The 14,135-nt window shown below is 36.1% G+C and overlaps 1 pseudogene; it reads right to left on the minus strand.

Moving 5' to 3' along the window:
• LOC137624337 (zinc finger and BTB domain-containing protein 7A-like) overlaps positions 1-14,135 on the minus strand; it is a 100,683-nt pseudogene that overhangs the window by 35,950 nt on the left and 50,598 nt on the right.

A 14,135-nucleotide genomic window follows, 5' to 3' on the forward strand; every position in this document is an offset into this window, starting at 1 on the left:
GGGAGAGGTTTATTTACATATTTCCATGTGTGAATAGCCTTAGTTCACCTTAGTTTCTTTATTCTCTATCAATCTAATTTTATGGTTAAAGGAACAACAGCGAGAAGTGGAGGAAATCCAATAAGCTAAAATAAAGAGAGATTTATGCTTCACAAGCTTTACAGGTTATATTTTGCAAAGCCAAAGTTAGATAATTTTGGAATAAAGTAGTTATTATTCCAGCCTTTAATAAAATGTCTCAAGTTTCTCAGAGTACAATTTTCATATCTCAGCTGACCAATTTTTAATTTGAAATTGAACAAAATACACATGATCAATTTTCTCTGTACAAACGGTATTTCATGTATAACCTTCATGAACCTTACAATAAAACGAATGAGATTGTTTTTTTGTATTTCTATCAAAGTACAACTTGGAAAGGTTAAAAATCCAATGATAAAGCACTATATTACAAGGTGAATTTAATATCTGGATTATTCTTGAAACCCAAGCAAAGCTGTTCAAACATTTCTAGACAGAAATAGAATGATGCATTTTTTATAAATGAGAATTAAATGATTGAAATAGAAAAAAAAACAGGAAAGTTGGCCATAAGAGTGGATGAAACATAAAAGAACCCTTGGTCCAACCTATTATGTTGCACAGGACACAATACTTCAGGCAAATGCAATAACCTTTATCTGACTGTTAAAAAAAATTATTACAGTAATCACTTTAATATTTTTGCTTTCACAAACTTAGACAGTTGGATCACCTAAAATACCTTTTCACCTTATGTTTCTAGGATTGGATAAGTGATAAAGTAAGTTTTCTTTACATGTTAAAATATAGTAGAAAAAATTCTTGCTTCACATATCTAGAATCTTTCATTTTAGGAAAATAACTTCTTATGATTGACATCATTGAAATTTCTTATCCTTTGTCAATTTTATTTTATTTTCATAAATACCTGTGGGTAAGGTATAACCTTAATAACTCCTCCAATGTATTAAAAAAATATACTATATACACATGCTGACTTACAGCCGCAAGGATTCTTCTTCATTCGTCATCGACACAGAACACATTAACAGTGTTTCTCTCAAGCTTTCTATTGAAAATATTTGTTTGCACTTAATTATTTCTAGTGTCTGTTGCAGCTTTGGTCAGATATGTCTACCATGTATTTTATAGCACAGATAGCACAGCATTTTGTAAAATGTATTTTAAATAGGATTTTGTCTGAAAAAGCCAATCCTCATTCCCTGTGTGCTACATTTGTGCACAGGTAAAACAATGTTCACTTGAGGATTAATGTAGCAAGTGTTCATCTAATTCTTTTGAACAGTCTATTTATTTAAAATAAATTAACAAAAGTAAAGCCTCTATGAAGTTGAATCCCAACAAAACTCAAAATATAACAGTAAGTAAAGGACAGCATCTCCTCAACATCTGGATCTCAGCATTGATAATGTTTCTGTAACTTTGTAGGAAAATTTTAAAATTTCAGGTGTAATTCTCGACAGCAAATTTACTTTTGAGAAACACATTAGGTCTGTCTTCTTCAATTGCACAAAAAATTGGCTTAGTCTTTTAAGATTTTTGGTGATCAATCTATTCTGAAGAAGTGTTTTAATTCTTTCATTCTACCTCGTTCCGAGTATTGTTCTCCTATCTGGTCTTCAGCTGTTGATTCTCACCTTAATTTGTTGGACAGGAACTTACGGTCTATTAAATTTCTTATTCCTGATCTAAAATCAATCTTTGGCACCATCGTTCAATTAGTTCATTATGCATGTTGCATAATATTTTTCATAATTCTGACTATCCTTTACATTTAGATCTTCCCGGACAGTTGCATCCTGTTCACAATACTAGGCATGCAGTTAACTCTAATAGATATGCCTTCTCCATGATGAGGCTCAATACTACACAGTATTGTAGAAGTTTTATTCCAGCTGTGACCTATTTGTGGAATGATTTTCCTAATCAGGTAGTTGAATCAGTAAAACTTCAAAAGTTGAAACTTGCAGTAAATTTTTTTTATGTTGATCAGACTTACATAAGTCTTTTTATAGTCTATATATGAAATATCTGTTTTAATGTTAATTTTTTTAATTAAAAAGATTTTATTTTATTTTTTTCATTACTTCATATATCATGTACTTATTTCCATATTTCCTTTCCTCACTGGGCTATTTTCCCTGTTGGAGCCCTTTGGCTTAGAGCATCTTGCTTTTCCAACTAGGGTTGTAGCTTAGCTAGTAATAATAATAATAAAATGGGTAGGAGCATTGTTCATAACTTTAGGCTTGGAGTGGGAGGCTTGTCTTCAAAAGGTATATCTTGGCTTCAGAGCCGAAAACATTGTTTGTCCATTTGATGAACAAGATAACAGTCACCGAAGCCTTGCTGTTGGATGTCCATATGAAGATTAGACAAGTCCTCTACACTTTGCACTTCTTAAAGGCCTGTGAATTCTCCAAGTGATACACTAAGAACACTTATTTGTCCCTTCACGATAATAAAAAAATACAGCAAAAGCTGGAAATCGACAGTTAAAATCTTATTCCAGGTGTAAACATACCAGCTGGTAGTTCACTGCCCAGCCACTAGGAGGCCACCATGTATAAATGTTGATCTTCCAGTGATCCCATCGGCGAGTGCAAATTCAATCTTAACTAACTTTCCTTTTTCTAATTCCAGTGTGTTTACGTAGGTTTGTATGATAATGCAGTTTGTGTGGACAAAGACTGGGAGTGCTGCCGAAGTCCTGCAGCACTTTCAGGAGTTATCTTGAGGTTAATCCTCATACACTATGCTGAGTGTGCAGAGGCCATGTTTGTGCCAAGGCATCTCCTTGTAATGAATGTCAGGAGTGGTCACCCTCCCAGAGGGTAAAGTTTGGCAGGAGGAAGAAGAAAAGCCTAAAAGGATCTTTTGCCTTCGGGGTCTTCCTCGAAGTCAAAGAAGCCTAGGTCTATTTCTTCTCCCAGGACTCTTCATTCAGGTTCTCTCGTGGCTTCTTCAGGAATCCATTTGAGTAAGAGCGGCAGCAAATTAACTCTTAGGCACACCCAGGGGCAAGGGGAGTTGTCGTGTCCTCTAGAGAGCCGACACAGTCTTCTCCTCAAGGTGAGTCTATCTTACAAAAAGCCAAAGCTCTACGCATCCTGTGGCTGTCGTTGGGCATCAAAGGTTCACCATCGGAGGAGAACTTGAATCGCTTCCTTGTAGCAAAGCGCCCAGTAGAAGAACAGCTATTGGAGGTTCTCGCAGATGTTAACAAAGAAAACCAGTCTCCAAGTGCTCCTGATTCCTCAGCACAAAAAATGTCTCCTGTCATTCTTCTGTCCCTCACAATCCCCACAAGTTGCAAGACAACCTCTTCTCACTTCGATCGCTTACACTCCAAGCGTTTTCATCCGTGGGCCTAGTTCTCCAACGAGTCGTCACAAATCCTACATGGCAAGATTCTTCGGCCCCAGCCCATAACAAAAGTCTTCTTCGCATGATGTATCGCACATAAACTCCCAAAAAAGTTCAATCTTATAATATCAACAATATCTACAATCTTGAAAAACAAAGAAGCTATCAAAGCGATAAAAGGTTGCAAAAGGAGTACAATACTAACACAACAATGACCTCATGTTTTAGATGTTGAGAAGTTGCTTCTCGTTTGGATAAACGAGAAGCAGTTAGTATTACTGAAAACCTTATTTGTGAAAAGGCAAAAGCCTTGAATGCTTACCTTGGGAAGGTGTCAGGTACATCAACACAAAAGGAAGAAGAAGCAATATTCAAGTAGAGCCGGAGACGCACTGAGAATTTTTAGAAGAACTGGCTTCCACAATGTTGTGCAACACTGTGAGGCTGCGTTGCTGAGAGCTCCAATGTTGGTAGCACAAGTATTTTTTGATAATTCTAAAAGGGTCATAAATTCCAAGCATTATGTACCACAGCAACTTTTCCATTATGATGAGACTGGGCTGTTTTGGAAAAAAAAGGCTGAAAAGGACCTACATTACAGCAGAATAGAAAGCAATTTTCAATTACATGCTCATGAAATGCAGTCGAATCCTCTTTTAGCAATCACTGCTGCCATTAGCAAAAACAAGAGAATTAAGAGTCTTTCATAATCTCATTTTGTTTTCCAAAAGCTCTCCATCTCATGCTTATCCTTCATTTAATTTTGGTCTCATGTACTAGGAAAACAATTGCTGTGTCGTAAGTACAGTCCATATACAGTGTATATTCATTAATTTTGGTCTCTGTACTGGCGAAACAATTACTGTGTCGTTAGTACAGTCCATATACAGTATTCATTAACAATCTCTAAAGGTTTGTCCATAACTCTTTATTTGTAGTTTCTCTGCATTTTAATTGAACAACAACTTAGTTTTCAGTTCTACATTTCTGCTTTTGCTATTCAAATCTTTCATCTTTTGCAATTCCTCCCATGATTCACTTAACACAACTATGTCACTGCAAATCTCAAGTTTAGGTATTCCCCATTAATATTAAATCCTACATTTTCCTAACCTAAATTTTTAAAAACTACTACAAGGCATCCTGTGAATAATTTGGAAGAGATGAGGTCTCCATGACTAACTCCTTTCTCAATCAGATTATTCTCACTATCTTTATGTGGTTTTAGAAGTTCTGTACGTCCTGTATGGATATCTTCAAGTGTTCTAACATAAGAGTTATCTATTCATTGTCTTTGATGGGCTTTCATTACTATTGAGGTTTCGACAATAAAAAGCTCTTATGGTCTAAATGTCATATACTGTATAGTGGTTTGTCATACTCTATTGATTCTTCTACTAGCTGGTTAATTACATGGATATGGTCAGTTGTTGAATACCCACTTCTAAAGCCTGCCTGCTCTCGTGGTTGATTAAAGTCTAATAGTCTTTCTATCCGGCCTTATATGATCTTTGTAAATACAGTACTTTATATATTATGAAGAGTAAACTTACTGGGCAGTAATTTTTCAGGTCTTTTGTGAATTAACATTATAAAATTTTTCCAAGCTGTAGGTATGCAGACATTTTGCGTAAAGTTCAGCCAATTCAATACAATGAAATATCCATCTATTATTAAATCAATAATATAAATTGCAACTACTTTGGAAAAGACTATCTCCAACAAATTGCCCAAACTTCATGCAGTAGTCAGGAAAGGGGGAGGAGTGGGAATAGTTTAATAGGTGTGCATATCTAAATATTTAGCCAGCATTTTTGACCAGTCGCGTACACTAATTATGGAATGAGGAAGAGGCTAGATGAAGACCTAGGCTTAACAAACTTTTAAACAAATAAAGTACAACCTATATGAGTGGACAAAACTCACTTTGCATTCAATCCCCATAGCTGAAAAAGCTGATACTAAATAGTTTATAAGAAGAAAAGAATAATTGCTTTTATACACATTTAAAGAGAGAAATAATACACAATCCTTTGAACTTACTTTGCAGTGGCTAGAGGAAACGGATGGCACATCTGGTTTCTCGACCTTTACAGTCTGTGAATGATGCGAGGTACAGGAATGGCTGTCTCCACCACTAGATTTTGCTTTTGCATACGAGTTACCTGAATCTGACATTTGGTCAAAACCCTTGGAGGTGGAAGCATCAGTAGTTTCTTTACCTGATGACTCACTCATTTTTTCCTACAGAATAAATATGGGTGAGTTGCACAAACAATATTTTAGAAAAACATGTTATCTGACTATAAATTTGCCTAACAGCAAGAGAAAATTTATAAAATTGCCAGATTCAAAGCATATAAATGATTTAAAACTATATATAATCAGGTCCCAGACAGTACTAACGGTCCTTAGCAACTTTTTTTGGCTCCAGCTAAATTGTTTTATGCATTTCTTTTTTCTTCATATTTTACGAATTTTCTTTGTCTTATTACTTGGCTGCAAAAAATTTGAAAATTAACAGATTACAATTTTCTCTTCAGAACAATTCCTTCAGGCGAGTTCTATAACAATCTAGAAATGTAAAACTAACTTATAATAATGTTGAATCAGTAGAACTTCAAAAGTAAAGTTGCAGCAAATGTTTTTATGTTGAACAGGCTGACAAGTCTTTTTATAGCTTATATATGACATCTGTTTTGACATAGTTACTGTTTGTAGAATGATTTATTGTTAAATTGTTCTCATCCTTTATATATTTCCTTATTTCCTTTCCTCACTGGGCTATTTTTCCCTGTTGGAGCCCCTGGGCTTATAGCATCTTGCTTTTCCAACTAGGGTTGTAGCTTGGCTAATAATAATAATAATAATAATAATAATAATAATAATAATGTAGTACTATACAAATTGCGTACAGTTAAACAGTGACATATAAAAGTAAAGTGAAAAACTTGCTGGTGAGATCCCTTGGTACTTTATATCTTTATACTGTATCAGTTTAAGCTACTTTCAAGACATGCCAAACCTGTTACTACATTTTTTGACTTTTAAACATGCATTTACCTAAACAGTACTATATAATACTGTATCCTGGATCAATATTTTACCTTGCATCATACCAAATTTTATGAACATTTCTGTCTATGTTGTAGTCCAATATCAAGTAAACAAATAAAAATCAGAATTTTAATAATAAAATTAATGATTTCTATACTCACCTGATGTTCATACTGTTTGTCTGGGGGTACACTCGGCCATGCTATTCTGTCCTATTTCTCTTCCTCTTGTTTTGTTAAAGTTTTTATAGTTTATGTAGGAGATATTTATTTTGGTGTTGTTACTATTCCTAAAATATTTCATTATTTCCTTGTTTCCTTTCCTCACTGGGCTATTTTCCCTGTTGGAGCCCCTGGGCTTATAGCATCCTGCTTTTCCAACTAGGGTTGTAGCTTAGCAAGCAATAATAATAATAATAATAATAATAATAGTAGGTTAAGTTCCAAACAAGTCCTGTGATGATGACCATGATATGATTAAGATAGCCATGATGATCAACTTGAGTAGGTCTCTTGCCTTTGGGAACCCACGAGAAACATAAGTATTTGCCGAAGGTACAACAAATCGTTAGGGACATTGGACAAAGATGACAATGCGATGAATGTCAGCAAGCAGTCAACAGCGAGAAATGACTGGATATAAAGGAGTCTGCAGCAGGAGTCTAAGATCACTGGAAGCCATAGTTCACTTAATCTCGTTCCTCTAAAAGTTATTTTCCTTCTTATGTTTTGGTTTTCAAGAATATCTTCCCCTTCACTGTGATGATGCCCATTTTATGTCAAAACAAGCCAGGTATAATGGTGTGTAGTATGACATACCAAATATAACTGATTGTACAAAGGCTATCACTCACTAGACAATGTTGACATTACCTACTTGAGGCATTACTCAACTCTCCACCTCCCAACTTATATGCAAGTCTCCTCACATATCATCCCACCACCAACTGAGACACACTCGATTCTAGTCTTTATCCGTGATCAAGTATTTTACTGTATTTCTATGTTGCTATACATGATCAAATCCCACTGGAAATATTGTCTAAATTGAGACATAGCTGTGCAGAGTCCCTCCTTCCCCTACCCACCTACGACACCACCCAAGACACCCATCATGCAAGTTGTCAATAGCTACCGTTTCACTCTAATTCCATTACAAAATATCTAAAATCCCACCAAATTATCTCCATTTTATATATACAATTACCTGAAAATGTACCCATCCATATAAAACTTCCCCTTACTTTGTTATGAATTTCCATATTACACCATCACTTACACTTTACTGATTTTGGGATATTTCCTCAATAACAAGAACAATGACCACATTTTATTCATATTTCCTTCCTTATTTCATCAACTATCATCTCCACAAAATATTATTTTCATGTCTTAGCTACCAGTATACAATATTTTTCATATAAAGTCTTGTTCATCGTTTTCACAAGTACATGTAGTGTTAAATTTACCGACACACTCACTCTCACTCTCTCTCTCTCTCTCTCTCTCTCTCTCTCTCTCTCTCTCTCTCGTAATAGTTAATTGTGCTTTAATAAAACATTCGTGCGCTTTTGTTTTAAAGTATTTTCGGAGCCCCAAAACACTTATTGATAAAATACACCCAAAATTTCAAACAAAAGTACATAAATTTTTTTTTAAAGCTCAATTAACTGTTTAAATAATTTAATTTTCTAGAATGCAATAACACTTCAGAAACAAAATAGAGTATGTGAGAGAGAGAGAGAGAGAGAGAGAGAGAGAGAGAGAGAGAGAGAGAGAGAACTAGATGAAACGGGAGTAGGAAAAGCATCTGGTATGGATGGTGTGAGGGCTGAGATGTTGAAGGAAGGGGGTGTGACTGTATTTGAATGGTTGGTGAGATTGTTTAATATGTGTTTTGTGTTCTCAATGGTACCAGTAGATTGGGTTTGTGCGTGTATTGTACAACTATACAAGGGTAAGGGAGATATGCATGAGTGTTGTAATTCAAGGGTTATTAGTTTGTTGAGTGTAGTTGGAAAACTGAATGGTAGAGTACGGATTAATAGGATTAAGGATAAAAAAGAGAATGCGATCTTAGAAGTACAGGGTGGTTTTAGAAGAGGTAAGGGTTTTATGAATCAGATTTTTACAGTTGGGTAGATATGCGAGAAATATTTACAAAAGGTAAGGATGTGTATGTTGCGTTTATGGATCTGGAGGATTTAAACTGGTAGACGAGAATGACCATGAATGGGAGGTAAATCAGTTGTTGTTTGCGGATGATACTGTACTGGTTGCAGACGTGGAAGAGAAGTTTGGCCGATTAGTGACAGAATTTGGAAGGGTGTGTGAGAGAAGGAAGTTGAGAGTTAATGTGGGTAAGAGTAAGGTTATGAGATGTACAAGAAGGGGAAGGTGGTGCGAGGTTGAATGTCATATTGATGGAGAGTTACTTGAGGTGGAGGATCAGTTTAAGTACTTGGGGTCTGTTGTTGCAGCAAATGGTGGAGTGTAAGCAGATGTACGTCAGAGAGTGAATGAAGGATGCAGTGTTTGGGGCAGTTAAGGGAGTAGCAAAAAATAGAGGGTTGGGCATGAATGTAAAAAGTTCTATACGACAAAGTGATTATACCTACTGTGATGTATGGATCGCAGTTGTGGGGAATGAAAGTGACTGAGAGACAGAAATTGAATGTTTGAGATGAAGTGTCTAAGGAGTATGGCTGGTGTATCTCGAGTAGATAGGGTTAGGAATGAAGTAATGAGGGTGAGAACGGGTGTAAGAAATGAGTTAGCAGCTAGAATGGATATGAATGTGTTGAGGTGGTTTGGCCATGTTGAGAGAATGGAAAATGGCTGTCTGCTAAAGAAAGTGATGAATGCAAGAGTTGATGGGAGAAGTACAAGAGGAAGGCCAAGGTCTGGGTGGATGGATGGAGTGACGGAAGCTCTGGGTGATAGGAGGATAGAAGTGAGAGGGGCAAGAGAGCGTGCTAGAAATAGGAATGAATGGCGAGCGATTGTGACGCAGTTCCGGTAGGCCCTGCTGCTTCTTCCGGTGCCTTGGATGACCGCGGAGGTAGCAGCATTAGGGGATTCAGCATTATGAAGCTTCATCTGTGGTGGATAATGTGGGAGGGTGGGCTGTGCCACCCTAGCAGTACAAGCCAAACTCGGTTGAGTCCCTTGTCAGGCTGGGAGGAACATAGAGAGGAGACGTCCCCTTTTTTGTTTCATTTGTTTGATGTCGGCTAACCCCCAAAATTGGACGAAGTGCCTTGGTATATGTATGTATGTATTATTATCGAGATATTTAAGTTTTTATTTTATAAAATAAACTGTGTTTCTGTTTAAGAAAGTATAGATAACATCCTGCACAAGAGAGAACACATAAGTTGCGTTAAGCGACTGGAGTAGCAGCGTAGGCTACGAGTTAAACAAAAACATACAACAGCTGTACTGTAGTAATATTGCAGTAATATACAGTACAGTATCAGTGAGTATTAGGTTACAGAACAGTATTACTAGATAAGAACAACTTTAGTTATACAGAACAGTAAGGGGATGATGATGGCTCGATAAAATTTATCTTAGCACAATACTGTAACCCTACTGTGTCCAGTACGTAGTGTACATGTGTGCAAATGTACTGTACATATGATTATAAACTGTTGTAGAATCCAAATAAAAACAATAGGCAGTATTTACTGTGTTAATCATCAGCTTGGGCACCCGCTCGTGGCAAGGGACGGTGACTTTTTAGGTTAGGAGTCAGTCCACCCTAGTGTAGTATTTTTTGGCAAAAATTTGCTTATCGCGCCTGTGTCTGTAACCTAACTATCGCAAATAACAAGGCTTGCCTGTACTGACATTTGTGCAATGTCCATTACAAGACGCTTTAAACAAGTTTCGAAATTACCTATTTGAGCCCAGCTAAAAACAAGTAAACCGTCACCTGATTCAAGATACAGTACCACTATTATTATTATTATTACTTGCTACGCTACAACCCTAGTTGAAAAAGCAGGATACTATAAGCCCAGTGGCCCCCGCAGGGAAAATAGTCCAGCGAGGAAAGGAAAAAAATATTTTAAGAAGAGTAATAACATTAATGTAATTATCTCCTACATAAACAATAAAAACTTGAACAAAACAAGAGGAAGAGAAATAAGATATAATAGTGTGCTCGAGTGTATCCTCAAGCAAGAGAACTCTAACCCAAGACAGTAGTGACCATGGTACAGAAGCTATGGCACTACCCAAGACTAGAGAACAGGGGTTTAATTTTGGGGTGTCGTTCTCCTAGAAGAGCGGCTTACCATAGCTAGAGAGTCTCTTCTACTCTTACCAAGAGGAAAGTGGCCACTGAACAATTACAGTGCAGTAACCCCTTGAGTAATCTGTGTTGTCAGGTGTATGAGGACAGAGGAAAATAAGTAAAGAACAGGCCAGACTATTCAGTGTGTGTAGGCAAAGGGAAAATGAACCGTAACCAGAGAGAAGGATCCAATGTAGTACTGTCTGGTATACAGCTCTATTAAGGAAGAAGTGGTGTAATTCCTACATTCTGAACACATCATTACTCTTAATTACAATTACAGTGGAGCTATTTCCAATAGGAATAATGAATAGGCACTTAGGAGTACTGACTCTTTAGAGCCAATGAAATAATGAGGTCTCCTTCTCTGATGGAACTTGGAAAATAACATACCATTACATCCTGAACCTAACTTCCATAAATAGTGCTGGTTAGCCTTCAGTTGCTTTCTCCAACAGGAAGAGTAGACTGTAGTAGCCTGAAGACAAGTCTCAAATGTCTTTTGGTGCAATCTACTCCACCATCCTTTCACCTCTGCTATACGCACATATGAATATACAGTAAAGTAATTTTTAATATAATTTCCAAACTTATAAAAAATCTTATAATTAATAACAGATTTTTGATACAATTTACTAAGAGCTATCAGTATCGTTACTTATCACTTCGATGTGTAAATGCTTCATTCAGTCATTGTGATTGGCCTATGAAACAAAATGTTTTCCCTTTTGGGTGTCGTACGTGGGGAAAGTATGATGTAGAATCCGTTTTAGTTTGAATTTCTAAGCATTCATCAAGTAAAATCTGTAATAACATCTTAACATAACCAGACCTAGCTTATAAGCCTACACAAATGGTTTCATGATTTAGACACTTTATATTTCTGATACGAGATATATTACAATTGTCTTCCTTTTTTACCTCATATAATCTAAAGGTCCTTTTACATATGGATACATACTGTACAATGTTTACATTTATTTCTTCATTTCTTTAAAAACAATGTATTATAAACTTTATTTCATGATTTTCTTTTAACTTTAATTGTAGGGAAAATAGTAGCAGCAGTTTTCCAGCGCTGTATTCAGTTTGTTTGGACATAGCCCACACTTAAGGGGACCGTCTGCCTTTTTTTTTCAATGATCCAAAATACACCATTTCTACATGTTTTAGAAATATATAATACCTTCATCATATGAAAATTTCAAGTCATTTGATCAAAACCTCTTTGATTTATTAGCAAAAATCATGATTGAAAAAAAAAATTTAGGTACATTTTCCCCCATTAATATGATACCAATTGTATTAAATCTTATACCATAAAAACTACTTTATAAACCGAACAATTCTGAGAGACTAATATTGATTTTCCTTTTTTTTTTATGAATCTTTATTTTTTGTCCTCATCTAGACGCAAAATAATCGTGAAAAAGAAAGTAGAAATAAAATGCAAATTCAGTCTCACAAAATTGTGAGATTTTTATTCCTCTTTTCAATGATATCTTTCTCTCAAAAATTGAACAATAAATAAATGAAACAAAATGTACCCAAGTGTGAATAAGTATGTTTTTGAGTTACGAGCTCCCAAAGTTTTGCAACAAATTTTCGCTTCTTTTCTTAAAGGAATCAAGATATCATTATTATAACTTTTATTGTTTATTCCTACATAAACGCACCCTAAACAAGGTATTCAAATACTAAGTTTACTATTACACTTGGCGTAAAGATGTCATGAGTTGCCAGCGATCTCTCATTGTTGCCAGTGTTTTAGTTAGCATGTTTCAGCTTTGTACTGTTATTCATGTTTCCCTCTATTCTTGGTTCTTTTATCTTGTTCTCTACTACTTACTTTTTGTTCTTTCTATGACCTTGGGTAACATTGGCCTTGCAATAAAGTTCCCGAGGACGTTGTGGAAACACAATGTACATACGAACTGCAAGTAAACAAACACATGCATTATAACTTCTATACGTCTTTGGAAACTCTAGCTACTGTTCTCGTAGGACATAGATTTCGTTCACATTCCCTCTACCAATGGCTTCCATTTCTGCCAGAAGTACAAGATTTAGAAACATAAGTGAAAAAAAATCGCTATATATATGCAAAAATAAACACAAAGACGATTCTGTCAAACTCAGTCATGCGGACAACGCAGTAAGGATGACGTCATCATTTAAAGACCGCTATATCTTCGTTATTTGTAATAATAATTGGCTGAAACTTCTAGAGAGCGCATACGTTATGTTTATGCATACATAGAGGCAATAAAACAATTTTTGATTTCTGAAAGTTGGTATGTCAAAACACCATGGCGGACAGTCCCCTTAGGATTAGAGTAATCTCTATTTTCTTGAGTTTCATTTTACATTCCTTAATTTTATTACATTTTTGAGTTTCATTTAATTTACATTCCTTAATTATGACATCCAAAGGTGAAAAACAATAGCAAGTTTATCCCAGCTGCTCGTTTTGATGTTACCCACATTTTGGCCATAGATAGTAGGCCTATAGTCTACAAACTTTGGTATGATTTTGTTCGATTTTATGCTTCAGGAAACATATTGCGGATATAACGACTATTTGTGGTACGGACACCCCTTCCCCCTTATTAGTCTGTTATTGTGGGGTTAAACTGTATATATACTGTACATTGCGTGGTGTGGCAATATCTTTTGTGTTGAGTAGTCCTATCTTGTATTGAAGCTGTGTTAATGATGTAAAATTACTTCTGAAAAGTAGTACGAACTACAATACCATGATAAAAACATTAAAAAATGTAGTGCAGTACAGTTGGTTACCTAGTGTGTTAGTCAACCACACCTAGGCAGGGGTCATGTCTAAAGAGGGTTAAGAGTTGACCCACCTTAAGGCACCAAGTATTCGCGGATTCTCACTCTTCACAGGCGTCTGTTACCCAACCCCCAACAAATAAGGAGGAATGATGGTACTGTTGTCACTATTGTCCTTCTTGTGGACTGGAACAATGGGCAAAGACCAGTTAGAGATGCTGGGTTCAATTATTACTATTTCATACAACTCCTGGCAATGTTCCTCAAAGGTGTCGGCAATTGGTTTTGCAAACTGTTGGTCCCTCCGATAAATGGGTGTCTTGTCACACAGGTGGATATGTATTGTGAAGCTTGAGCACTCTCCCATGTTATTGCCACTGCTGATAACAGGAAGATTACTGCGAAGCATCCAACAGAACTGGTTCTTCTGAGAATTCACTTCATCCAAGACAGACAGCCAACACGCTTGATTCAGGTGTCAGATCCTGTGCTACCAGGCTGGATAAAAAAGCATCCACCACTACCATGGTGAATACCTTCCCCCAAAAGATTAACCTTCTCCATACTGGCAGTTCTTGGAC

Source organism: Palaemon carinicauda, chromosome 31 (genome assembly GCF_036898095.1).
Source record: "Palaemon carinicauda isolate YSFRI2023 chromosome 31, ASM3689809v2, whole genome shotgun sequence".
Lineage (NCBI taxonomy): Eukaryota > Metazoa > Arthropoda > Malacostraca > Decapoda > Palaemonidae > Palaemon > Palaemon carinicauda.